This window comes from Triticum urartu, chromosome 6A (assembly GCF_056163025.1).
Source record: "Triticum urartu cultivar PI428250 chromosome 6A, HENAU_Tu73, whole genome shotgun sequence".
NCBI lineage: Eukaryota > Viridiplantae > Streptophyta > Magnoliopsida > Poales > Poaceae > Triticum > Triticum urartu.
The window spans coordinates 583,362,632-583,389,453 of record NC_141878.1 but is presented as its reverse complement, the minus strand read 5'-3'; the positions used below and the strand labels follow the sequence as shown (position 1 = coordinate 583,389,453).

Below are 26,822 nucleotides of genomic sequence, written 5' to 3'. Positions count from 1 at the left end.
AACGAAGTACACCAAGGACTTATTCAAGAAGTTCAATATGCAAGAATGCAAAGGTATGTCAACACCCATGCCTACGAGTGGACATAATGATTTGACCAAAGATGGTGAACCGGTTGATCAAAAGGTTTATCGCTCTATGATTGGTTCATTGCTATATCTATGTGCTTCACGTCCCGATATTATGCTAAGTGTGTGCATGTGTGAACGATATCAAGCTGCTCCTAAAGAATGTCATCTTAAGGCCGTGAAAAGGATAGTGAGATACTTAATTCATACACCAAACTTTGGCATTTGGTATCCTAAGAGGTCTTCTTTTGATCTTGTTGGCTATTCTGACTCGGATTATGCCAGAGACAAGGTTGATAGAAAGTCTACTTCGGGGAGTGGCTTGACACTTTGCCGGACTTGGAGGAGGAGGAGTGGCCTCACGCGTTGGTGGACTTGGAGGAGCGGGAGTCTGCTGACTCGGTGGCGGACTTCGACGAGGAGTCGGGTGACGCGGTGTCGGTGGCCTTCGAAAAATGATGCAATCCTTTCTCCATAGGATGATACGATGTTTGGCATCTCCGAGTGTGTGCTCCTCATCACCTCTAGGAATGTCAAGCTCTAGCCCCGAATATTGGTCCACCACCTCATCAACCAAGACACGAGCATAGCCCGCTGGAATCGGGATGCAATGGAAGGTTGCCTCGGGGGAATTTGAAAAAGCAACGGCGTCCGCCACCTTCATGGATATGTTCTTCATTTTGAAGTGTAGCTTGCAGTTAGTGTTCTCCGTGATGTCATCCATGGGGTATCTATCCAGCACTACTGCGTCGCCCGGGGCGGAACCCACGCTGCTTCTCGGCATGGATGGGGCGGTGGTATCCAATGCTGGATCATCCGCTAGCTACTGCAGCTGCTGAGACCCCCTTTGCTGGCTAAGTGAGTCGATCTGCTCCTGCTACCACTGGAATTTAGCTGCCAATTCCACTTGACTTGCTTCTAGGCCTTGAAGGCGTTCATAGTCGAGCTTCCTTTGCTCCTCCTCCATCTTCCTCTTCTTCTCCTCCGCAATCTTCTTTCTCGCACGGGTTCTGTAGTCGGCGTTCCAGTCCGAAAACCCCTCATACCACGGAATAGCGCCCTTGCCTCATGTTCTTCCCGGGTGTTCAGGATTTCCCAGGGCACGCGTAAGCTCGTCGTTCTCTCTGTTGGGCTGGAACACCCCCGATCGAGCCTCTTCTATTGCAACAAGTAGCGCATCGTCGGCTCCGTTCAGACATGCCTTCGTCGAAACATTGCCTGTCTTCGGGTCCAACTCCCCCCCATGCGCATAGAACCAAGTCCTGCACCTGGGGGGCCAGCTCTTACTAACCGGAGTGACACCTGGATCCTCCATCTCTTTCTCAGACTTATCCCACTTAGGCATTGCCACCGCGTAGCCACCTGGCCCCAGCTTATGGAACTTATCCTTTTTTTCGGAATTCTTCTTGTTTATTCTCGACCGTTCCTTAGCTAATTCTGAATCCTTGAATTTCACGAAATCGTCCCAATGAGCACTTTGATTCTCTAGTATCCCCTCGAATACTGGAGTCTTCCTTCCTCCCTTGACGTACTTCTCCCACGTCATTCTCTTGTGGTTCTTGAATGCAACCGCCATCTTCCTAAAAGCAGCGTCCTTGACTTTCCGCACGTCTGCTTCTGTGAAATTATCTGGTAAGGTGAAATGTTCCATGAGAGTATCCCAAAGCAGATTTTTTTGCTTCTCGTCGACAAAAGTAACATCTGGACGTGGATTTGCTGGCTTTCTCCATTCTTGAAGGGAGATCAGGAGTTGGTCCTTCACAATAACTCCGCACTGACGAACGAACTTGTCTGCAATCTTCTTAGGCACTAATGGTTCGCCATTAGGTCTGATTGCCTCGATATTGTACTTTACGCCCTCCTTCAACTTTTTGTTCAGGCCTCGTTTCGTCCTTTTGCCTGAAGATTTGCTCGATCCGGATGGCTGAAAGAAGAAAGATCGATTCGTTAATATATCTTCAACTCATTTAAAACATGCGATGATCACCAGATTCCTGCTTATATAAATATATATACCTCGCCGGTGTTTGTTGTTTCAGGATCAACATGTTCTTTGTCGTAGTTCATGACTTCATCTTCTCGGTCGTCGCGATCGAATATCATATCACCCTCTCCGGTGTTGTTTAGAAATTCGGAGCCGTCAAAATCTTCTTCATTCTGATCATCATCTGGCCCGCGTATGATATCGAGCATGGTCTGTTCTCTCTCTCTGTCGGTATTGTCCGCCATAGCTTTTATTTAACTATGCCAAAAGAAATATAAAACAATTTAGTATAATCTTGAATAATAGATATAATCTCGAATACATCGTCTCGAATAATAGATATAATCTCGAATACATCATCTCGAATAATAGATATAATATTGAATACATCACTAGCTAGCTAGCTAGCAAGCTAATAAAGATCGAATAGTACACAGTAATCTAGGCCACTCGCGGTTCCTGAGATGCGGGCGGTGGACACCCAAAGAGAAGGAACCATCACTGGATCATAGCTTGGGTGATCACCCCAAAGAACCTGCCAGGTATTGGAGAACCTGACGTCCATAGCAGCCATGTAGCGATGGACGTGCTCGTCCTCCTCCCTGACACGGCGACGTACCACCTCCGGCGGGGCCGGCTCCCTCCGCACCGAAAGTGGCCCACGTGAATGCCACCAAAGGAGATGAGGGGTGACGACGGGACCCGGGGCCGGGTTCCTCACCAAGCGTCGCGCCCCTGAAGGTAGCACCTCCCAGTGCCAGCCCGGCGGAGCCCAGTCCCGGACATGGGTCCTCTGAAGCAGGACGTCGTCGCGGACGTGTCGACGGCGAGGATGCGGGCCGGGCATCGTCGACAACAAAATACTATATGCCGCAAAAGTAAAGTAACATTTTTTAAATGATGGATTGTGATGATTTCATATATGCAAATTCTAAATTTTATAACTAAAAATATAAGAAACTAAAAAAACATCGATCATCGTCTAACAATTTGAAATTAATCTAATTCATCTAGCTAGCTAAAACTAACATTTCCAAAATTTCTAACATTTCTATAACATTTGACATTATATATATTATAACTAACATTTCTACATACTATTTGACATTAATCTAATCTAATTAATTAATTCATCTAAAACTTTGTATGAAAAACAGAAAAACAGAAAAAACTAAAAGCTAAAAACAGAAAAATTGTGTGTGTGTGCGCGTCTAGTGTGTGTGTAGTGTGTGTGTGTGTGTGCATGTAGTGTGTGGGTGCGCGCGCGTGTGTGTGCGCTACGGTCGGCGCCGGCGCCGGCGCCGGTGTGCGCTACGATCGATTGGAGGGAGGAGAGGGGCCGGGGGAGGGACTCACAGCGCGCGCGGGCAAGGTCGAGGCGACGACGACGGCGAGGGCAAGGTCGATCCAAAGGCGACGGCGACGGCGAAGCGAGGGGATCGGCGACCGAGACGGCGACGGGGGTGCCGCGGAGTCGACGGGGACGACGCGACGAGGACGGGGGCGTCGCGGAGTCGACGGGGACGGCGCGACGGGGGCGGCGACGGCGCGGGACGGAGCGGCGGCAGAGAGAAGTGGGAGATGATAAACTGAAAATTTTCGAAGTGTTTCTTATATAGGGGACACCTTTAGTACCGGTTGGAGCCACCAACCGGTACTAAAGGCCTGTTTTGGCCAGGCCAAGCGGGAGGGGGGGGGGGAGCACCCCCCTTTAGTACCGGTTCCTGGCTCCAACCGGTACTAAAGGCCCCCCGTTTAGTACCGGTTGGTGCCACGACCTGGTACTAAAGGGGGTGCGCTGCCAGGCGAGGGGCGCAGAAGTTTAGTCCCACCTCGCTAGCCGAAGGGCGCTCACACCTGCTTATAAGCCGCGCCACCGCTGCTGTCTCGAGCTCCTCTCTAAAGCAGGCCTTCTGGGCCTACCTCTGCTACTCTGCCCTGTGGGGCCTATTGGGCTTGCGGGCCTGCATCCTGGCCCAACAACAGGTTGGGTTTCTAGTCGTATGCAGGCCGCTGTGGCCCGGTAGGTGGGCTTTTTTCATTTAGTTTTTTCTTTTCTGCGTTATTTATTTTGATTTATTTATTTTTAGTTGTTTTTTGCTGTATTTAGAGTTTCTTTGTGAATATTTTTGATAGTTTTTAGAAACTTTCAGTTAGTGTCGGTAGTTTTTAAATTTGAATAGTTTAAATTTTGAATTATTTGAAATTTGTGTGAATCACTAGTTTGTGAATAACTTAACTTTAAAAATACATTTTCCAGTGATTCTTTTTTCTTATGTTTAATATTAGTGTGTTTTATCATTATATTCAATTTGGTAATGCTTAAGTTATTTAAAAATGAAATGCCTTTGTAACGGATGAGTTTTCGTCCGAAACCCTGATACTTCGAAACAGATTGTCCATTTTGTACACGAAGTGTATCCAGTTTTTGCGGTAACCCTCTCTACTTTTTTGCACATGCTATGTGGGTGAAATTATGATACTATGCCAACTTTCATCCTTTTCTGAGTTCATTTGAAATGCTTTTCAATTTCAGGGTCATTTAGCTGAAAAAATCAATAAATGCATGAAAGAATTTGCTTGCACATAAAATTTCTTCGCGTTTCAAATGCCAAAACACATAACTAGCTACCCTAACTACTACAGAGATTCCCTCCTGGGTGTGAAACACAGAAGAAAGTGATGATAGCTAAGCCGATCACATCCCAGATCTTTGGGTGTGAAACTTTTTCTTTGCGTGTGTCCCTTTGCGTCGTAGCCATGGAAAATCTTCATCATTTAACGGGATGCTCGGGTCAATATTCACTGTGAATGGAGCAATTTCATCAAACTTTTCATAATCTTCTGACTTGTCTGTCTTGTCATCCACTCCCATGATGTTTCTCTTCCCAGAAAGAACTATGTGCCGCTTTGACACATCGTACGATGCATTCGCTTCCTTATCTTTTCTTTTTCTTGGCTTGGTAGACATGTCCTTCACATAGAAAACCTGTGCCACATCATTGGCTAGGACGAATGGTTCGTCTGCATACGCAAGATTGTTGAGATCCACTTATGTCATTCCGTACTGCGGGTCTTCCGTTACCCCGCCTCGTGTCATATTGACCCATTTGCACCGAAACAAAGGGACCTTCAAACCACGTCGATAGTCAAGTTCCCATATGTCCTGTATATAACCATAATATGTTTCCTTTCCCGTCTTGGTTTCTGCATCAAAGCGGACACCACTGTTTTGGTTGGTGCTCTTCTTATCTTGGGCGATCGTGTAAAATGTATTACCATTTATCTCGTACCCTTTGAAAGTCATTATATTCGAAGATGGTAACTGGGACAGCAAGTACAGGTCATCTTCAATAGAGGTGTCATGCATGGTACGTGCTTGCAACCAACTGGCGAAACTCCTGGTTTGTTCACGTGTAATCCAGTCATCAGACCGCTCCGGGTGTTTGGAGCGTAGCAAATTCTTGTGTTCATCCATATACGGAGCCACCAAGGCGGAATTCTGTAGAACTGTGTAGTGTGCTTCAGTGAGAGAATGTCCGTCCATACATATTATTTGTTCCCCTCCTAGCGTGCCTTTTCCATCCAGTCTGCCCTTATGCCGCGATTCAGGAACACCAATCGGCTTAAGGTCAGGAATAAAGTCAATACAAAACTCAATGACCTCCTCATTTTGACGGCCCTTGGAGATGCTTCCTTCTGGCCTAGCACGATTATGAACATATTTCTTTAAGACTCCCATGAACCTCTCAAAGGGGAACATATTGTGTATAAATACAGGACCCAAAACGTTAATCTCTTCGCATAGGTGAACTAGGACGTGCGTCATGATGTTGAAGAAGGATGGTGGGAACACCAACTCGAAACTGACAAGACATTGCACCAAATCATTCTGTAACCTTGGTATGATTTCTGGATCGATTACCTTCTGAGAGATTGCATTGAGAAATGCACATAGCTTCACAATGGCTAATCGAATGTTTTCCGGTAGAAGCCCCCTCAATGCAACCGGAAGCAGTTGCGTCATAATCACGTGGCAGTCATGAGACTTCAGGTTCTGGAACTTTTTCTCTGCCATGTTTATTATTCCCTTTATATTCGACGAGAAGCCAGACGGTACCTTAATACTGATCAGGCATTGAAAGAAGATTTCCTTCTCTTCTTTGGTAAGAGCGTAGCTTGCATGACCCTGATGTATGCCGTCTTTTCCATGCATACGTTGCTGGTCCTCCCGTGCCTCAGGTGTATCTTTTGTCTTCCCGTACACGCCCAAGAAGCCAAGCAGGGTCACACAAAGATTCTTCGTCACGTGCATCACGTCGATTGCGGAGCGGACCTCGAGGTCTTTCCAATAGGGCAGGTCCCAAAATATAGATTTCTTCTTCCACATGGGTGCGCGTCCGTCAGCGTCATTCGGAACAGGTTGTCCACCAGGACCCTTTCCAAAGACCACCTTCAAATCCTTGACCATATCATGTACATTAGCACCAGTACGGTGGCGAGGCTTCGTCCGGTGATCTGCCTCACCTTTGAAATGCTTGCCTTTCTTTCTTACGGGATGCCTGCTCGGAAGAAATCGATGATGTCCCAGGTACACATTCTTCTTACAATTAGCCAAATATATACTGTCGGTATCGTCCAAACAGTGCGTGCATGCGCGGTATCCCTTGTTTGTCTGTCCTGAAAGGTTACTGAGAGCAGGCCAATCATTGATGGTCACGAACAACAACGCCTTTAGGTCAAATTCTTCCCCCATGTGCTCATCCCACGCACGTACACCTGTTCCATTCCACAGTTGTAAGAGTTCTTCAACTAATGGCCTTAGGTACACATCAATGTCGTTGCCGGGTTGCTTAGGGCCTTGGATGAGCACTGGCATCATAATGAACATCCGCTTCATGCACAACCAAGGAGGAAGGTTATACAAACATAGAGTCACAGGCCAGGTGCTATGGTTGCTGCTCTGCCCCCCAAAAGGATTAATGCCATCTGCGCTTAGACCAAACCATACGCTCCTTGCGTCATCTGCAAACTCCTTCCCGTACTTTCTTTTGATTTTTCTCCACTGCGACCCGTCAGCGGGTACTCTCAACTTTCCGTCTTTCTTACGGTCTTCTCTGTGCCATCGCATCGCCTTGGCATGCTCTTTGTTTTGGAACAAACGTTTCAACCGTGGTATTATAGGAGCATACCACATCACCTTGGCAGGAATCTTCTTCCTGGGGCGCCGGCCCTCGACATCACCAGGGTCATCGCGGCAGATCTTATAGCGCAATGCACCACATACCGGGCAAGCGTTCAAATCCTCGTACTCACCGCGGTAGAGGATGCAATCATTAGGGCATGCATGTATCTTCTGCACCTCTAACCCTAGAGGGCAGACAACCTTCTTTGCTTCGTACGTACTCTCGGGCAATTCGTTGTCCTTTGAAAGCATATCCTTTATCATTACCAGCAACTTTCCAAATCCCTTGTCAGATACACCATTCTCTGCCTTCCATTGCAGCAATTGCAGTGTGGTGCCCAGCTTTTTCTTGTCACCTACGCAATTCGGGTACAACAATTTTTTGTGATCCTCTAACATGCGCTGCAACTTCTTCTTCTCCAAATCACTTGCGCAGTTTCTCTTTGCATCGGCAATGGCCCGACCTAGATCATCAATGGGCTCATTTGATGCTTCTTCTTCAGCTTTTTCTCGCATTGCCGGCTCAGCTTCTTCCCGCATTACCGGCTCAGCTTCTTCCCCCATTGTTGTATCATCGTATTCAGGGAACCCATGGCCAGGATAGCTGTCGTCGTCCTCTTCTTCTTCATTGTCTTCCATCATAACCCCTCTTTCTCCGTGCTTGGTCCAAACATTATAATGGGGCATGAAACCGGTCTTAAACAGGTGGACGTGAATGGTTCTTAACGTAGAGTAATTGTGACCATTCTTACAGAGAGCACATGGACAAGGCATAAAACCATCCGCCCACTTGTTTGCCTCAGCCGCAAGCAGAAAAGTACGCACGCCCTCAACGAACTGGGGAGAGCATCGGTCATCGTACATCCATTGCCGGCTCATCTTCATTACACAACACTGAATAGACCAAATTAATACAAGTTCATACATAAAGTTCATACAACACTTAAATGCAACAAACAAATAACTCTCTAGCTAAAGCATTTAAATGCAACAACAAATACGATCAAGATCGCAACTAAGGTAACAATGGATCCAACAGCATAATGATACCAAGCCTCACTATCGATGGCATATTTTCTAATCTTTCTAATCTTCAAGCGCATTTTCTCCATCTTGATCTTGTGATCATCGACGACATCGGCAACATGCAACTCCAATTCCATCTTCTCCCCCTCAATTCTTTTCAATTTTTCTTTCAAGTACTCATTTTCTCTTTCAACTAAATTTAACCTCTCGGCAATAGGGTCGGTTGGAATTTCAGGTTCAGATACCTCCTAGAAAAAATTTCTATGTCAACTTGATGGGCATAATTTGTCATAAACACGAAATGCAACTAGTTTTAAAAGAGAATATACATACCACATCCGAATCATAACAAGGACTAGGGCCGATGGGGACGGATATCAAAACCATGGCACTATATGTATAACAAACAACGTACGGGTAAGATAATTATACGAGTAACTATATATCCAAATCACACACATCAATTTTTATATAAAATTTCATGAACAAGAGGCTCACCACAAGGTGGTGCCGGCGACGGGACGGTGCGGGCGATCGACGGTGGCTACGATGGAGATTTAGAAGGCACTAAGTAAACCACACCTACATATGCAAACTAAGTGTTATTTTTGACCTCAAATTGCATATAAATCAAATACTAGCACATATATATATATCCTCCCAAATTACTAAACTCACAAATTAATCACTATATAAACCAATGCAAGAGCTAATCTAGCAATGAGAGATGAAAGGACAAAGTTGCTAACCTTTGTGATCATTTGAATGGATGAGGGCCTTCAAATCTTGACAAAATTTTGGGCAAATTTTGTGATGAACTCGAGAGGAAGAAGGGAAGAACAGAGGAGAGGGCCGGAGAGGGGAAAGGGGGAAGAACAGAGTGCTGGTGGACGAAGGGTTTATATAGGACGACCTTTAGTACCGGTTCGTGGCATGAACCGGTACTAAAGGTGCTGGAGGGGCCCCACTCTGACAACATCCTGCCACCACTCTCATTAGTACCGGTTCGTGGCACGAACTGGTGCTAAAGGTTCGCCACGAACCGGTACTAATGAAAGCGGCCCGGCTAGCCGTTGGAACCGGCACTAATGTATACATTAGTGCCGGCTCAAATACAAACCGGCACTAATGTGCTTCACGATTGACCCTTTTTCTACTAGTGTTGATGAATCTAATGGCTCGCAAGTATAGCAATTGCCAATTGATGTAGGAGATAAAGACCCTTCAGAAGCAATCCAAGACTTGTCCATTGGCAAAATTCGTCCAACGGAGATGAAGGAGAGTACCTCGTCCGTCCAAGTGGAAGCTTCTACTTCACAACAAGGTGAACCAAGAATTGATACGGAAGCATCCACAAGTGGAACACACCAAGATGAAGAAGACAAAGAAGTGCATCAAGACGAACATCTACAACCTCCTTCTCCACCACGACAAGAGAACGACAACGTCAACAATGAAGAAGGCCAAGAAGAAGAACAAGATGAAGAAGATGTTCAACGAAGACCCAAGCAAAAGCTCTCACGAGTTCGAGCAAGAATCGCCAAAGATCATCCCGTCGAGCAAATCTTCAATGACATACAAACCGGGAGAATCACTCGCTCAAAAACTTGTTTAGCTAACTTTTGTGAAAACTATTCATTCATCTCTAGCATTGAACCTATGAAGGTCAAAGAAGCATTGGAAGATCCGGATTGGATAAACGCTATGCATGAAGAGCTACACAACTTTGAGAGAAACCAAGTTTGGACATTGGTTGAGAAGCCCGACAACAACCACAACATCATTGGTACCAAATGGGTGTTTCGCAACAAGCAAGATGAAGATGGACAAGTGGTTCGCAACAAAGCACGTCTCGTCGCCCAAGGGTACACACAAGTGGGAGGTATGGACTATGGTGAGACATATGCTCCCGTTGCTAGACTTGAGTCCATTCGCATCTTACTTGCTTATGCTAATCACCATAATATCACCTTGTACCAAATGGACATTAAAAGTGCTTTTCTAAATGGCGAAATAGAGGAGGAAGTTTATGTCAAACAACCTCCCGGCTTTATCAATCCTAAGAAACCAAATCATGTTTACAAACTTCACAAAGCTCTTTATGGTCTTAAACAAGCTCCTAGAGCATGGTATAAATGCTTGACCAAGTTCCTTCTTGCAAGTGGTTTTGAAATTGGTAAAATTGATTCTACTCTTTTTACTAAAAGGGTTAATGGAGAACTATTTGTATGCCAAATGTATGTTGATGATATCATATTTGGTTCAACTAACCCTCTCTTTAGTGAAAAGTTTGGAAAGCTAATGTCAGAGAAGTTTGAGATGTCTATGATGAGTGAACTCAAATTCTTTCTCGGTTTGCAAATCAAGCAAACTAAGGAAGGTACATTTGTCTCTCAAACGAAGTACACCAAGGACTTATTCAAGAAGTTCAATATGCAAGAATGCAAAGGTATGTCAACACCCATGCCTACGAGTGGACATAATGATTTGACCAAAGATGGTGAACCGGTTGATCAAAAGGTTTATCGCTCTATGATTGGTTCATTGCTATATCTATGTGCTTCACGTCCCGATATTATGCTAAGTGTGTGCATGTGTGCACGATATCAAGCTGCTCCTAAAGAATGTCATCTTAAGGCCGTGAAAAGGATAGTGAGATACTTAATTCATACACCAAACTTTGGCATTTGGTATCCTAAGAGGTCTTCTTTTGATCTTGTTGGCTATTCCGACTCCGATTATGCCGGAGACAAGGTTGATAGAAAGTCTACTTTAGGTACTTGTCAATTTCTCGGTAGATCTCTTGTGTCTTGGTCTTCCAAGAAGCAAAACTCAGTATCCTTATCCACCGCCGAAGCAGAATACATTGCCGCTGGTTCATGTTGCGCTCAATTACTTTGGATGACCCAAACTCTTAAAGATTATGGGATCTATGTGAAACATGTTCCACTGCTTTGTGACAATGAAAGTGCTATTAAAATTGGTCATAATCCTGTACAACATTCTCGAACTAAGCACATTGAAGTTCGTCATCATTTCATTCGAGATCATGTTGCTAAGGGTGACATTGATCTTAAGCATGTTCACACCGATAAGCAATTAGCGGATATATTTACTAAACCACTTGATGAGAAAGTGTTTTGCAGGTTGAGAGGAGAATTGAACATCATTGATGCTTCGAACTTGGAGTAGAAACTCCATTGGATACATGCAAGACATGAGCTTATGACTAATCCATGATATATCTCTTATGATGACTATCTTATGTCTTGGATATATTTGTACCTTGCATGTTGTCTAACCCATGTAGGTGCTTGGTTGAATCTAATTCCATGAGATTGCGATTCACTCACATCTTGAGCAATCTCTACATCACCAAGTCTCGACACAATGGTGGTTGAAGACAAGGAAGCACAAAACCATTCAAACATATCCTTTGACAAATTCTATGTTGAGCTTCATGATTGTCATTTTTTTTGATACACAAGTGCTCTTCCTTGCAAAGAACTAACCCATGTAGGTAGATGAACTCAAACTCCAAGTGGTGCTCCCAACTCTTGATGAGCTACATCAACCTTGAGCACCCACACAAGTTCAACTACATGCGCAAGAACCACACCACTACCCAAGGTATGTTATTCCATCTTAGAGAAGCTTTACTCCAAGACATGAGTCAAAGCAACTCAACAAGATGTGAATACACCAAGATGCTTAAACGAAAAATGGTAACCCCATTTTGAGCTTAAACAATGAGTATGACCTATGATCAAGTGTTCTCACTTGACTCCTAAGTCAATATACTCTAACATAGGTGACTATGTCACCGCCCAACTCTAGATGAAGTTCTCTTGTGTTCTTTTTGTGTTATTGCATTTGTCTCATGCATGTTTATTTTCTTTCTCTTTTTCAACTTCATCTAGTCCCTTCAGTTTCTTTTCTTTTCTTTTTGTTTTTGTTCTACATTTTCTGCATCCAATTCCTTGTAAATCCTTCAGGTAATTCATTGCAAATCTTTGTGCGATCCTACATGTCTAGTGAGCTGAGGTGACAAGTGTTTTTCTCTGTGTGAACTCGGTTTCACCGACTTGTAATTTTCGGTCCAACCGAATATTTTCGGTACCACCGAAACATGCCACTCGGTGCCACCGACTTCGCAACAGGAAAAACAGTTTGCCACTTGTTCTTTATTTCTTCTGATCCAGCTCTACTCAATGAATCTTGTCCTCTACAAGCATCACAGTTTTATCTATTGCTTTGTGCTGAGTCTCAACGACCAAACCTATACGACGGATTCCAGAAAGACCTTCTTGGAAATTGATGTCAAAGGGGGAGAGAGAGATCACATCAAAGCTCAAGGGAGAGAGAAAGTCTGAAAAAGTATTAAGGGAGAGAAAGAGATTTCCAGGGGAGAGAATACTCAAGGATCCCAGATGTCCCAGATGCTTGATGTTCAAGAGGAGAGATGTCACATGTCTTCTTGGGGGAAAGACATGTTCATATGTGCTTATTTGCATTAAGTTCTATCCATTTGTATCTTTCAGCTCTGATTTTCTGTTCCCTATCTTCTCCCAATATCCCATGTAAGATTCAGGGGGAGCAAGACACCTAAGGGAAAGAAATCAGTCAATTTCATTGCATATCTTTACTCTTGGGGACATGTTGAATCAAATGTGGTACCTTGTACTCACTCTCTACATGTCATCCCAGTCTTGGTATTCTTGTGGTTTCTTTTGTTTGCTCTGACTAGTGGATGTACCTGTGTTATCTAACTTTGTTTGTGCAGGTTCATTCCATCCTAAGCCAACCAAAGACTACAAGGTAAGTGTATGCATCAAAATCATGAGTATGAGGAATTCTTGCTTATGTACATACTGTTTGCAAGAAGGACTCATGAGCATGAAGGTATTTTCCTTGACAATCTTTTGCTCTGATGCATATGGCCAAGATACATGTAACACATTGCCTACTCTGTCATGATTATGCTCTCACATGCCTCTATATTTCATATTTACATGAGTGCATACATGTAGGGGGAGCCTATGCTTGTTACATGTCCTTCCAAAGCTTTACTCGCTATTCTTTATATCTTGATCTAAAGCTTTCATGTATGTTGCCATCAATTACCAAAACGGGGGAGATTGAAAGCACAAGTGCTCCCTAGGTGGTTTTGATAATTGATGACAACATATCTCTTGTTGGACTAACATTTCTATCTAGTATGTTTCAGATAAGTTCAACAATGGAGTGGCATGGACTAAAGGTTGTGGGAAGTCCTCCAAGATGCTAAGGACGAAGGATTGGCTAAAGCTTAAAGCTCAAGACTCTTCATTTTACATTCTAGTGATCCAAGATCACATTGAGTCCATAGGAAAAGCCAATACAATCAAGAAGGGATGAGGTGTTGCTTAATGACCCTCTTACTTCATGTGCTTAGTGATATGCTCCAAAACCCTCAACTACTTTCCCATATCCACATATGACCTAAACCCTAAGCCAAACTCGGATCTACCGATTCTATCTATCCGGCACCACCGAGTTTTACTTGTCATAGCCACTGCCAGAAACCCTAATCAGTTCGGTCTCACCGATGGGATCTCGGTCTCACCGAGATGGGCTTGCAAACTCTCTGTTACCTATTGCAATATTTTCGGTCCCACCAAGATATGCAAACGGCCCCACCGAGTTTGCTTGGCCAACTCTCTGTTTCGCTTATTACCCAAATCGGTCCCACCGAGTTTGAGTAATCGGTCAAAACGAGTTTTGGATTTACCCTAACCCTAGCACATCGGTCCCACCGAGTTGATCCAGTCGGTCCCACCGAAAATCTCTAACGGTCACTAGGTTTCCTATTTCGGTCTGACCGAGTTTGTTGATTCGGTCCCACCGAGATTGGTGAATCATGTGTAACGGTTGGATTTTGTGTGGAGGCTATATATACCCCTCCACCTCCTCTTCATTCGTGGAGAGAGCCATTAGACTAAGCCTACACTTCCAGCATCCTATTTCTGAGAGAGAACTACCTACTCATGTGTTGAGACCAAGATATTCCATTCCTACCATATGAATCTTGATCTCTAGCCTTCCCCAAGTTGCTTTCCACTCAAATCTTCTTTCCACAAGATCCAAATCCTATGAGAGAGAGTTGAGTGTTGGGGAGACTAGCATTTGAAGCACAAGAGCAAGGAGTTCATCATCAACACACCATTTGTTACTTCTTGGAGAGTGGTGTCTCCTAGATTGGCTAGGTGTCACTTGGGAGCCTCCGACAAGATTGTGGAGTTGAACCAAGGAGTTTGTAAGGGCAAGGAGATCGCCTACTTCGTGAAGATCTACCGCTAGTGAGGCAAGTCCTTCGTGGGCGATGGCCATGGTGGGATAGACAAGGTTTCTTCTTCATGGACCCTTCGTGGGTGGAGCCCTCCGTGGACTCGCGCAACCGTTACCCTTCGTGGGTTGAAGTCTCCATCAACGTGGATGTAGGATAGCACCACCTATCCGAACCACGGGAAAAACATCCGTGTCTCCAATTGCGTTTGAATTCTCCAAATCCTTCCCCTTACATTCTTGCAAGTTGCATGCTTTACATTCCGCTGCTCATATACTCTTTGCATGCTTGCTTGATATGTATTGTGTATGTTGAAATTGTGCCTAAAACTCCAGTCAAACCTAAAAGATTAAAAATTGCAACTTTAGCACTAAGTGTCTAATCACCCCCCCTTCTAGACACACCTACTTCTAGATCCTACACCAAGCCTCTAACCCACCTTGTCCTAGCAAACTGTTGATTGGCTATGTTACCGCTTTGCTCAGCCCCTCTTATAGCGTTGTTAGTTGCAGGTGAAGATTGAAGTTTGTTCCTTGTTGGAACATGGAGATGTTGTTCCTCGTTGGAACATGTTTTCTTGTTGGGATATCACTGTATATCTTATTTAATTAATGCATCTATATACTTGGTAAAGGGTGGAAGGCTCGGCCTTATGCCTGGTGTTTTGTTCCACTCTTGCCGCCCTAGTTTCCGTCATATCGGTGTTATGTTCCCGGATTTTGCGTTCCTCACGCGGTTGGGTTATAATGGGAACCCCTTGACAGTTTGCTTTGAATAAAACTCCTCCAGCAAGGCCCAACCTTGGTTTTACCATTCGCCCCCTAGCCTTTTTCCCTTGGGAGTCGCGCATCCCGAGGGTCATCTTTATTTTAACCCCCCCGGGCCAGTGCTTGTCTAAGTGTTGGTCCAAACTAGAGCCACTTGCGGCGCCACCTCGGGGAAACTTGAGGGCTGGTTTTAGCTGTACGTAGTGTTCATCCGGTGTTGCCCTGAGAACGAGATATGTGCAGCTCCTATCAGGATGTTGGCGCACCGGGCGGTCTTGCTGGACTTGTTTTACCATTGTCGAGGATGTCTTGAAGAACCGGGATACCGAGTCTGATCGGAATGTCTCGGGAGGAGGTCTATTCCTTCGTTGACCGTGAGAGCTTGTCATGGGCTAAGTTGGGACACCCCTGCAGGGATTTGAACTTTCGAAAGTCGTGCCCGCGGTTATGGGCAGATGGGAATTTGTTAACGTCCGGTTGTAGAAAACCTGAAGTTGACCTTAATTAAAATGAATCAACCGCGTGTGTAACCGTGATGATCTCTTTCCGGCAGAGTCCGGGAAGTGAACACGGTTATTGGAGTTATGCTTGACGTAGGTTATTCTAGGATCACTTCTTGATCATACTTTTATCGACCGTTCTTTGCCTTCTCTTCTCGCTCTTTTTTGCGTATGTTAGCCACCATATATGCTAGTCGCTTGCTGCAGCTCCACCTGATACCTTTACCTTACCCATAAGCTTAAATAGTCTTGATCGCGAGGGTGCGAGATTGCTGAGTCCCTGTGGCTCACAGATACTTCCAAAACCAGCTTGCAGGTGCCAATGAGTCCTTGCAGATGACGCAACCAAGCTCAGGAGGATCTCGATGAAGATCGTGTTCTTTATGTTGTTTCGTTCTAGTTGATCAGTAGTGGAGCCCAGTTGGGGTTGATCGGGGACCTTTGTCGCATTTGGGGTTCTTCTTTTATTTTGGTTCCGTAGTCGGACCTTGATTGTATTTGGTTGTTGTAATGCTTTATTCATGTAATTGTGTGAAGTGGCGATTGTAAGCCAACTATGTATCTCTTTCCCTTATGTATTACATGGGTTGTGTGAAGATTACCTCACTTGCGACATTGCTTTCAATGCGGTTATGCCTCTAAGTCGTGCTTCGACACGTGGGAGATATAGCCGCATCGAGGGCGTTACACAGGTGCTATGGTTGCTGCTCTACTCCCCAAAAGGATTAATGCCATCTGCGCTTAGACCAAACCATACGCTCCTTGCGTCATCTGCAAACTCCTTCCCGTACTTTCTTTCGATTTTTCTCCACTGCGACCCGTCAGCGGGTACTCTCAACTTTCCGTCTTTCTTACGGTCTTCTCTGTGCCATCGCATCGCCTTGGCATGCTCTTTGTTTTGGAACAAACGTTTCAACCGTGGTATTATAGGAGCATACCACATCACCTTGGCAGGAATCTTCTTCCTAGGGCGCTCGCCCTCAACATCACCAGGGTCATCGCGGCTGATCTTATAACGCAATGCACCACATACCGGGCAAGAGTTCAAATCCTCGTACTCACCGCGGTAGAGGATGCAATCATTAGGGCATGCATGTATCTTCTGCACCTCTAACCCTAGAGGGCAGACAACCTTCTTTGCTTCGTACGTACTCTCGGGCAATTCGTTATCCTTTGGAAGCATATCCTTTATCATTACCAGCAACTTTCCAAATCCCTTGTCAGATACACCATTCTCTGCCTTCCATTGCAGCAATTCCAGTGTGGTGCCCAGCTTTTTCTTGTCACCTACACAATTCGGGTACAACAATTTTTTGTGATCCTCTAACATGCGCTGCAACTTCTTCTTCTCCAAATCACTTGCGCAGTTTCTCTTTGCATCGGCAATGGCCCGACCTAGATCATCAACGGGCTCATCTAATGCCTCTTCTTCAGCTTCTCCCCGCATTGCCGACTCAGCTTCTTCCCGCATTACCGGCTCAGCTTCTTCCCCCATTGTTGTATCATCGTATTCAGGGAACCCATGGCCAGGATAGCTGTCGTCGTCCTCTTCTTCTTCATTGTCTTCCATCATAACCCCTCTTTCTCCGTGCTTGGTCCAAACATTATAGTGGGGCATGAAACCGGACTTAAACAGGTGGACGTGAATGGTTCTTGACGTCGAGTAATTGTGACCATTCTTACAGCCAGCACATGGACAAGGCATAAAACCATCCGCCCGCCTGTTTGCCTCAGCCGCAAGCAGAAAAGTATGCACGCCCTCAACGAACTGGGGAGAGCATCGGTCATCGTACATCCATTGCCGGCTCATCTTCATTACACAACACTGAATAGACCAAATTAATACAAGTTCATACATAAAGTTCATAATACACTTAAATGCAACAAACAAATAACTCTCTAGCTAAAGCATTTAAATGCAACAACAAATGCGATCAAGATCGCAACTAAGGTAATAATGGATCCAACAGCATGATGATACCAAGCCTCACTATCGATGGCATATTTTCTAATCTTTCTAATCTTCAAGTGCATTTTCTCCATCTTGATCTTGTGATCATCGACGACATCGGCAACATGCAACTCCAATTCCATCTTCTCCCCCTCAATTCTTTTCAATTTTTCTTTCAAGTACTCGTTTTCTCTTTCAACTAAATTTAACCTCTCGACAATAGGGTCGGTTGGAATTTCCGGTTCACATACCTCCTAGAAAAAATTTCTATGTCAACTTGATGGGCATAATTTGTCATAAACACGAAATGCAACTAGTTTTAAAAGAGAATATATATACCACATCCGAATCATAACAAGGACAAGGGCCGACGAGGACGGATATCAAAACCATGGCACTATATGTATAACAAACAACGTACCGGTAAGATAATTATACGAGTAACTATATATCCAAATCACACAAACATCAATTTTTATATAGAATTTCATGAACAAGAGGCTCACCACAAGGTGGTGCCGGCGACGGGACGGTGCGGGCGATCGACGGTGGTTACGACGGAGATTTAGAAGGCACTAAGTAAACCACACCTACATATGCAAACTAAGTGTTATTTTTGACCTCAAATTGCATATAAATCAAATACTAGCACACACACACACACATATATATATATCCTCCCAAATTACTAAACTCACAAATTAATCACTATATAAAGCATTGCAAGAGCTAATCTAGCAATGAGAGATGAAAGGATAAAGTTGCTAACCTTTGTGATCATTTGAATGGATGGGGGCCTTCAAATCTTGACAAATTTTGGGCAAAATGTGTGATGAGCTCGAGAGGAAGAGGGGAAGAACAGAGAGAGGAGAGGGGAAAGGGGAAGAACAGAGCGAGCTCGGGTGGACGAAGGGTTTATGTAGGACGACCTTTAGTACCGGTTCGTGCCAAGAACCGGTACTAAAGGGGCTGGAGGGGCCCCAGTCTGACAATATCCTGCCACCACTCTCATTAGTATCGATTCGTGGCATGAACCGGTGCTAAAGGTTTGCCACGAACCGGTACTAATGAAAGCGGCCCGGCTAGCCGTTGGAACCGGCACTAATGTATACATTAGTGCCGGCTCAAATACAAACCGGCACTAATGTGCTTCACGTTTGACCCTTTTTCTACTAGTGCGACCCTGGGTCACTTGGACTAGTTTGTAATCTACGTAGCATTACCTTTAGCGATTCACTGTGTATTACCTTCATCTTAGTTTATTAGTCTTCATAGTATTTTGGGTCAAAGTTTAACTAGATAATTAACTAGTAAAATGTTAATGCATGTCATAAAAATTAATATTGTTGGATTCTCATATCGACAAGTGTGGACTAGGTGTTGCATATTTGGTTCATTGTAACCTCAAAAGGTCACCACACAAATATAGCTATTCATGAGTCATACTAAATCAGATTTGTTTAATAAATCGTAAATCATATTGTCATTTCATCGTAATGTTTCCTCCCATTTGTAAGTGTTGTTTCAATAGTATTATGATAAGGTTTGAGAACTAAAATAAATACCTTATCATGTCTATTATGTAGTGACCTCAGAAAATATACTACTATGTTACTGAGATTCTAATTAGATTTATTGTACGACATGTAATATTTCAAAGTCAATTGTGTAAACGCTGAGAGTATGTGCAGTCAAAGCCAGCAAAAGAAGACAATTTGTTTAGTTAATTTGAGCAATGTACTTTACATTTAAGGCATAATACTCGACATTCTATTTTTCTTAATAAATCAATGTCTCTAAAACATTGTATGCACTATCCCGTGCAAATGCACGGGTTAACAACTAGTTCTTTTAATTCCAGACCATTTGTTATTCGGATATGCACATTTGTTGCATGCGAGAATTATTGTATTCTATGATGTTCAAAAATTAATAAGTTTGTTATTTATTACCTTTCTTATTTACATTATGTTGTCTGAGATCATGATTTGCGGTGTGGTTTTGTGATACCATGGGTATCAGGTGGAACAGATGCTGCAACCCGGTACCACAAAAATTTGAGGGGGGGGGGGGTCGTAAGCAACTCCTAGATAGGATGCGAAGGCGATAATGTGTCATAGGTGAGTTGCGCGTGCCCTCGGCGACTATACCTAGCCATTAGTGAGACCCTAGGTTGTCTCGCTGAAGCGACTACAGTAGTCGGGGTGGCCCATTTCGCGCACAGTTAAGAAAACGAGAAGAAAAAAAGGGAGAACGAGGGATCAACCGTGGAGCTCCCGGAAGACAGCAAGCGTTGCTAGCCATTGCACCCGCCAACTGTTTGTGTTATGTAGCGGGGGCTCAACCTACTTGTTTTCTTTTTCCGTTTTCTTTTGTTTCTTTTTGTTTTATTTTTGCTTTTTCTTCTCTAGTTTTTTCATTTGTTTCTTTAGGTTTTTATTTTCTTTTTTCCTCTTTTCTTTTTTCTTTTTTTTTTCATTTCTACATTTTTTTTATATATCAACAAAAAAATTCTAATATACATTTAACATTTTCCAATACAAATTTAACACTCTTTTAATACATGGTCAACATTTTTATACACATTTTATACAATTTTAAAATGCTTGATTAACATTTTCTAAATGCAATATTAACATTTTTTAACACATGGTCAACCTTTTTTGTGTAAACATTTACATTTTCCAAATGCTTGATTAACATTTTTGAAATACTTGTTCAACATTGTTTCAAATGCTTGATTAATATTTTTATATACATGATAAAATAGAATCATCTTTTTTAATGCATGGTCAACATTTTTTCTATACACTGGTTGATCAACATTTTACAAACAGTTGTTCAACATTTTTTTCAAATGCATGATTAACACACACACACACACACACACACACACACACACACACACACATATATATATATGATCAAATAATTTCACCTTTTTTAATACATGGTCAAGTTTGTTTCTATACATATTTAACATTTTTCATATGCTTTATCACCATTTTTGAATTACTTAATCAACATTTTTTGTCAAATACTAGATTAACATTTTTAACTACATGATAACAAAAAATCATCATTTTTTAATACATGGTCAACATTTTTTCTATACACATGTAGCATTTTTTAAATGCTTGATCAATGTTTTTCAAATACTTGTTCAAAAAATTGAAATGCTAGATTAGCATTTTTAAAATACATGATCCAATTTATTATACATTTTTCGTATTCGTGATAAACATTTTTACTATACACATTTAACATTTTTCAAATGCTTGGTCAACATATTTCTAATGTTATTTTATAGACTTTTTTGTAATTTATATGTTTAGAATATTTTAAAGTATAAAAAAAATAAAAAATAAAGCAAAAAACGAAATAGAAAACGTAAAAGTAGGAGGCTGTGGCCTCCCACGCTCCTGGGCAGGCTCATCTCGGTCTCTTCTTCAGTGAGGGTTCCTACCCTCTCGTTGAAGGCAAGATATAGGGGCGCCCGTGCGTCCCGGTCGGCATCAGAGTGCTTTACAGGCCCAAAGCAAAACTTCGGGCCGGTCAGGACTCAGGAGAGCCCAGCTGGGCCGGAACGTCTCTCAGCCCATTAATTTGGCCAGGCCCCCTGAGAGGTAGTGGGCACGGTTTACCAGGATCGGAGACTGGTTATGGCGAGCACGTACATGTATCGATGGCATGCAAGGGCTTTGGCTCCACGTATGTTGACAAGGCAGGACCAGTAGGGGCAAGGTGCAGATCGTCATCCATGGATTCAGGAGCATCGAGTAGTGTGCCTATCATTGGCAGGCCAATCTGCAGCTCTACCCTCTCTCCTTGTATGGTGACCGAGGCAGCAGAAGGAGCATGCTGCTCCTCGGCGGCCAAATTCACTTTTTTGACCCTTTTTTTTCGAAACTTCACTACGATCTGACCCCATTTTAAAAAAATCAGAATCTGGCCCCTTTCCTACCGCCCTTGGCCTTGGCGGTAGCATATCACATCATACCGTCAGGGTCTCTGACGGTAGGACTTACCTGCGTCGTCACGCCCGTTCAGTGTGAAAAAGACGCTATCGTCATGGTCCTTGGTGATAGGTTCTTCACCGTTGTTTATTGCATGCATGACCATATAAAAATTGTATGCATGTCCCTACCACTAAGGACCTTGGAGATAGGGTGTTTTTCGCACCGAACGGGCGTGACGGTGTAGGTAGTCCTACCACTAGTGGCCCCGGTGATAGGATGTGCTACCCTGCCGCCAAGGACAATAGCGGAAGCAAAAATAGTCAGATATGAAATTTTTACAAAGTGGGGTCAGATCGTGGTGACGTTTTGAAAAGGGGTCAAAACACTGAATGTGGCCCTCTTGGCTGGCACTGGATGGGCAACTCCATCACGTGGATGAGAGGAGCCGCATCGGTGCCATCATGCGATAGGACTATACATAAGTTTATCTGTTAGATTTAAAATTGCCCGTTTGCTTGCACAATTTGTACCGTAAAGGTGAGGTAAGAAAAACCTTTTTGATATTCTATGGGACAACACTGATTCTATCTATTCACTTCAAGCTTATGGCAACCTGTACCAAATTTGAATTTGTTTTCATAGTAGCTGCATGACCATTTGGAGTTGCTTTTATGTGTTTTTAGGGATGCTTTTTCTATGTGTAGTTCTTAATTTCATACAGATGTATTTTATCTTGTATAAATACTGGTGCAACTATTTCATGATTTGAGGATCTATTTCATTTCAGTGCATTCTTAAATCATTACCTTTTCTACCTTTTTGATGTGAGCAGCCACGTGAACAAAGGATACATTTCACTTGATTTGGTTGGTGTTACTAGAACCTTCGCCAAATTGGTGGTCTCATGTCAATGTCATGTTAGGTCCTTGATTTGACAATCACATATGCAGTGGACATCACCGTCTTAAGATGAGCATGCTATTGTTACTCACCAATCACGTGGCGGTATTTACCCAGGTACTCCCTCCATCCCATAATATAAGAATGTTTTGGACACTACACTAGTGTCAAAAACGTTCTTATATTACGGGACGGAGGGAGTAGCTTCCACGAAGGCAATTTTTTTATTTATGTGGAGGTTTAGTTATTCTTGTCCACAATTTATGAGGAAGTGTGTCCCTACTGTAATCAGGTTTCACTCAAGAACTAGTTGTCACTTCCATGCTCTTCTCAAGCACCTACTTCTACTTTTATTAAAAAGAGGAGTCCATGGCTCAGGCTCGAGATGGTAGCAAAGCGAGGCGTGAATACGTGTTCTGAGCGTGTAGCTCCATAGCTACGCCCAGTGCACATGAACATCAAAATAATTACGGTGAATTCTGCTACCATTGCAGGAGAAGCCATCCACAACTCCTCCTCCGGAGCCACCCGTTGCGCCACTGGCACAAAGACCAACTGCATTGGGAAGTTAAACAAGTTATATCACGCTTAGCGATCACTCGTTTTATCAATTATCCCCATAGGGCGTTATCATGAATAGAACCCTCGAGGCGCAAAGACCAACTACACCAAAGAAGAAAAGCAACCAATAGACAACATGTCGGGTGGTGTTTTTTTCCATCTCTATCGGCATTTCACCGTTGCGGGCGCTACAACAAGAAACAGACAACTACATAGAATTTCTTTCATGACTATGAACAAACACGAATATAACACTCCATACAATATGCCCGACCACATTAGGAACTCGTGGATGATTTCCCTGTACGCGTGGGTATATATGGAGTAAACTGAAAGCACCCACATCGGCGTTGTTTGTCATCCAGTCGAAGTGGCGATGAGCCCGTGACAATCCAGGAACGTCTAGCTCCTCCACTTTCTGGGACGCACATCACCATTTCTTTGCTCGCATTAGCGCTTGTTCTTTTTCTCAACGAGAGCAGTACGTTTGCTCCTCGAGCGCTTAGAGACATGGGAGCCCTCTGCATTCTTCTTGAAAATTTTCTTGCCACCACCACCGGCAAACAAAGCACCCAACACCGAGAAAGCTCCCTTGTCCCTCAACCATCGAAAAACGGAGAGATGCTCCATGATCGGTGCCGGCACTTGTTCCGCCTCATACACCTCCTTCATCATCCCGTCGTAGCGCTCCTTGGGCTCAAGCTTGTTGGCCCGGACACTGGCGGCTTGCCGGCACAGGCATGGGCGCATGCTCTTCCTCTATCGGCTCAGTAAAGAAGCTCGCCGAGGGAGAGATACCAGAGGAAGCTCACCGGCTTCAGCAGATGAGGAGGATATGGAAGGCTACGCCAAACGAGAGAGCACGCAAGGCGCTTTTGTAAACAACCAGGGGAGGGCAACCGACGTTGCACGTCCCATCCATGATAGCCGGTCAGAACCATGGACGGCCCGGGTCTGGGCAGGACAACCACTACGTGACCGAGCGGACCAAGCCCCTCCATGGTACCCTCTATATAGCGGGGTGGACGCAGTGCCGACGCACGCGGGCGTTGCACCACGCGTGCCACACATGCGTACCACATGGGGACCAATGAAACAGCCGGAAAAAGGCCCCGCGCGCGACTCAGCGCTACTACCGCCACGCGCCCCGAACCATCCCGACGCAGGATCCGGCTCTCGTGCTCTCATCCGTGCTCCCACATAATCCTACGGTTGTCCTTTTCCCTTTTTTCTTTCTAATTTAATCATCTCCCTCCTGATTTTAAGAGGATGGGGCCGGACCTTATTTTATTTCAATCAAATCAAGCCACGTAGACGGGAGCATGGATGGGCACACGACGGGGGAGCAGGTAAGTCTCATCCCCCGACGCAAGGCAAAGGCGCCGATAGGCGAGTCTGACTGAATTGTTGTGCGCACGGCAGCAAACGAAAGGGCTCTCGCTGGCGCGCCGGAAGCTGCCCCGTGCTGATGGTCCCGAGCGCGCCCGCGTCCCACCCGTCATGGACCACCAAGGTGGGTCGCCCGGTTGCGCATCGTCGAGGTAGATCGGACGGCACAGAGAACCCCCGAAAGACCCACGCGGCACGCAACCTGGAAATGGACGGCATGAAGGGTGGCACTCTTGCCCGCAAAGCCCCCTAGGAGGTGGGAACTTTGTTATACTTTAAAGGAGTGATAAAATAATGCAACATGCAAAGAAGAAAAATCCTAGCTTAAAAGTTCCTAACAAACCAATAACCCACAACAATCTAACCCACCAAAGGCTCGGCCCAACAAACAAATGATGTCATTTTGGTTGTGACATAACTCATTCACACATCTAGACTTGCTGTAGACAAACCCATTCATATAACTTACGTGTATAATGATGACGCTAATGATTTCACACACATGCTACGAACTCAATGAAGTAGTGTTTCCAGAAATAACTTAGTGGACTAGTGGCCATGAGTGATTTGCAAGGATGAATTAGAGATCTTCCCTTAATATCTTTATTGGAAAATGCTAGTGAGTACAATACGAGTATAATATAGTAGTACATGAGTGTCGTACAAACTTTTTCTCATGGGAGGGGTGTCGTACAATCTTGAGCAATTAAATGGCGTGCTACTAAAGATAAATAATCAATTATCCACCCATTCATTTCCTAGGGGCATTACTAGAAATACCACTTCTCTCAAGGGGCCGGCCCAAAAGATTCCCCCGAATGGAAATGCTCACTTCCAGATCCTACATCATGCCTTTCACCCGCTCCACGTCCCCTCACCAATGCGTGGGCCCCACCACGGAAGCCCTCGCAAGGGTGAAGTTGTCATGTGCCTCCACGTATATAGGGGACTGTCCTCAACCCCATCTACCAACCTACACACCCGCTTCCCCCACTTCATTAAAAACTCTGCCAATTTCGGCGAGGCTCCATTCCCCCAATGACTACGATGAGGTACTAGCGGCCATATGCGGCGGTGTGATCCTCGCGAGCCTCAGGACGCTCGCGGTAACGTGGAGGGTGACGGAGGCAGCACGGTGGCTTGAGAAGAAGAAGCCCCGACAAACGACGCATCCTTGGGCTCAGTAAGTTTGGGAGCAGGCTCAGGATGGAGAACCACTACGAGGAGTTCGAGGTTGAATCCGGGGACTCCGACTTGGAGCTCGGGCGTGATGGGGTCGCTGATAAGGATAACAACCACAAGGTTGTGGAGATTAAGTCGTTAGCTGCCGTCAGGATGTCCCTGTCCAAAGGTATCGGTCCCATGTCGTGATAACTGCTTTTAATCCGTGTATTAGGGTTAGTTTTCATCCTGTTTGCTGTAGAACATATTGTACTACAACAATTTCTTCTTCTTAGGTAGGACACAAAGGTTTGAAACCGCATATAAGCCTGGCCACAATAGACATTTTCTATTATCATGTGGTTTACACTTATGTTTCCTGCTTTTGTGTGGTTTAAGCTTGTATGCTTTTTAATTTCACACTATTTACACTCCTTTTCTCTCTGTAAATTGAGTGCCGACAAAAATTTATGTATTGATCCCATGGTAACAATGCAATATATGCATCAATCAGCCGAGAAAGACTTGCAGCCCCATTGTTAGGTAGGACAAAGGTTTATAAGCCATGTGCATTGTTAAATCTTGGATATTCATAAATTTTTGTATTTATGGTTTGCAAAATGTTAGATCTCCATACACATGGTTAGTTCAAGGATGTGATGAGAAATTTGCAATGCTAACTTACAGTTTATATAACTACCATATGATAATGCTGTCAATTGCACATGAAGTACATGCAAGTAACTCAATGGAGTAACTTTTTGTTTCTTTGAGAATAATGGAGTGACTAGCTATAGGTGATGTACAAAAATTCTAAAGTTATAAACAATCATTTACGAGAAGATATTGGTTCAACTTTTGGTTGGATGAACTCATCCAACAAACCCAGACGGAGGGAGTATGAAAGTAGTAATAAAGCCATACTATAGGTGTGTACTACAATCTTGAGCTAATAAATGAAATAACTAGCTATTAATTATTTGCAAGTATCTTAAAATTACATAAAATCATTTATGACAAGATTTTGGTTAAACATTTGGTTGGATGA

General features: G+C 44.1%; 1 pseudogene; it reads right to left on the bottom strand.

Moving 5' to 3' along the window:
• Positions 1-4,748: 4,748 nt before the first annotated feature.
• LOC147966647 (uncharacterized) lies at positions 4,749-17,663 on the bottom strand (annotated as a pseudogene).
• Between the last annotated feature and the right edge of the window lie 9,159 nt (positions 17,664-26,822).